This window comes from Petaurus breviceps, unplaced genomic scaffold (assembly GCF_028583685.1).
Source record: "Petaurus breviceps papuanus isolate PSGF00001 unplaced genomic scaffold, PetGlider_PUasm1.0 38, whole genome shotgun sequence".
In the NCBI taxonomy this organism is placed as follows: domain Eukaryota; kingdom Metazoa; phylum Chordata; class Mammalia; order Diprotodontia; family Petauridae; genus Petaurus; species Petaurus breviceps.
This window is the reverse complement of record NW_027186304.1, coordinates 17,582,374-17,584,054: the sequence shown is the minus strand read 5'-3', so window position 1 is coordinate 17,584,054 and position 1,681 is coordinate 17,582,374.

The window sequence follows — 1,681 nt, the reverse complement described above, 5'->3', positions numbered from 1 at the left end:
TCAAGTAGATGGTGTAGTAGATAGACCACTGGGCCTGGAGTGAGGAACGCTTGAGTTAAAATCAGTCCTCAGGTACTTACTAGCTGTTTGACCCTGGGAAACTCACTTAACCCAGTTTGCCTCAGTTTGCTCATGTGTAAAATGAACTGGAGAAGGAAGTGGCACTCTAGTATCTTTGACACGAAAGTTCCAAATGGGGTCATTAAGAGTCAGATATGTCTGATATGACTGAAAACAAAAGGAGGTGGTTGTTATAGAAGATCTCTAGGTCCTTTTCCACCTCAAAATCCTATGATCTTAAGAGTTTACATATTCAACCATCAGAGGTATTCTTGATGAAAACATGAAATGTAAATAGGCGTGTTTCCATAGATTGTTTTCCATGGCAGACTATGTCTTAAAAGTTACATAGTATATAGATGGAGAAAAGAAATAGAAGACCCTGTGTCTATTGTTCATCAATTTTTTAGAAATCATGACTTCTATGACGAAACAGGCAGACTTAAAAGACTCTTTTCTACCAAGGAATTTTTTGTGTTAAGAGTAGAGTCTCATCAGTGGGGCAATGAGGACTTTATATTTTTTGGAGAGACTTCACACCTTGTCAAAGAGATAGAAGAGGAAGTTTGTGCTTCTCCTGGTGCGTGTTGTTCAGTCATTTTTCAGTTGTGTTCAACTTTTTGTGACCCCATTTGGGGTATTCTTGCTAGAAATACTGGAGTTGTTTGCCATTTCCTTCTCCAACTTATTTTACAAATGAAGAAACTGAAGCAAACAGGGTAAAATGACTTGTTTAGTATCACACAGTTAGTAAGTGTCTAAGGCCAGATTTGAGCTCAGGAAGATGAGCCTTCCTGAATTCAGGATTGTACCACCTAGTGACCCTTACATGAGTGACTTTTCAAAGTCCCCCAGCTTGTCAGTGAATAAACCAGGATTAAAACCAATATCTCATGGCTCTCAGCCTAGTGCTGTTTCTAGTATACCACTAATTAAAAAAAATTATCTTCAATCAATCCGCAGGCATTTTTAAATGCCTACTCTGTGCCAGGCACTATGCTTAATGATGGGGATAGAACCATAAAGAAAGGAGGAATCCTGCCTCTCAAGGAGCTGAAATCATCTTGTATTTGCAAAGCATTTTATGAGAAAATCAAAGCCAAAGCAGCTTTGATTTTTTTTAGGACTACAAGTTACTTTCTAGATGGAAAAAAAGTGTTAAAATGGACCATTTCAGAGAATCCTTATCACCTATCAAGGAGTCAGAGTGACTCCAGCATTTCACAAACATGAGCCTAACTAAAATAAAAGGGGACCATGGTGCTCTGCCAGCCAGATCAATGTTTTATGTGGTATTTGAATAAATTTCTTGCATTAGTTTTGGGTATGTGCATGTGTGTGTGTCTGTATGTGTGTGCCTCCGTGTTTGTGTATATGCCTGCAGTATGTAGGGAAGAATATTCTGAGAGACTTATCAAAAACTAAACAAAACACAGCAGGTTTCCACCTTTTTGCACAACTTTCTGCCCCAACATTCCTTCACTCACTTACATTTACTCACTCACTCACTCACACAATAGAGATTTGTAAGTCCCACTTGTTCAGCATGTGTGAATCTTTAAGGAAGAGTATTTCATGGTTACTGTCTTCATAATAAAAGTGCTTCTGCTCACTGGATCTG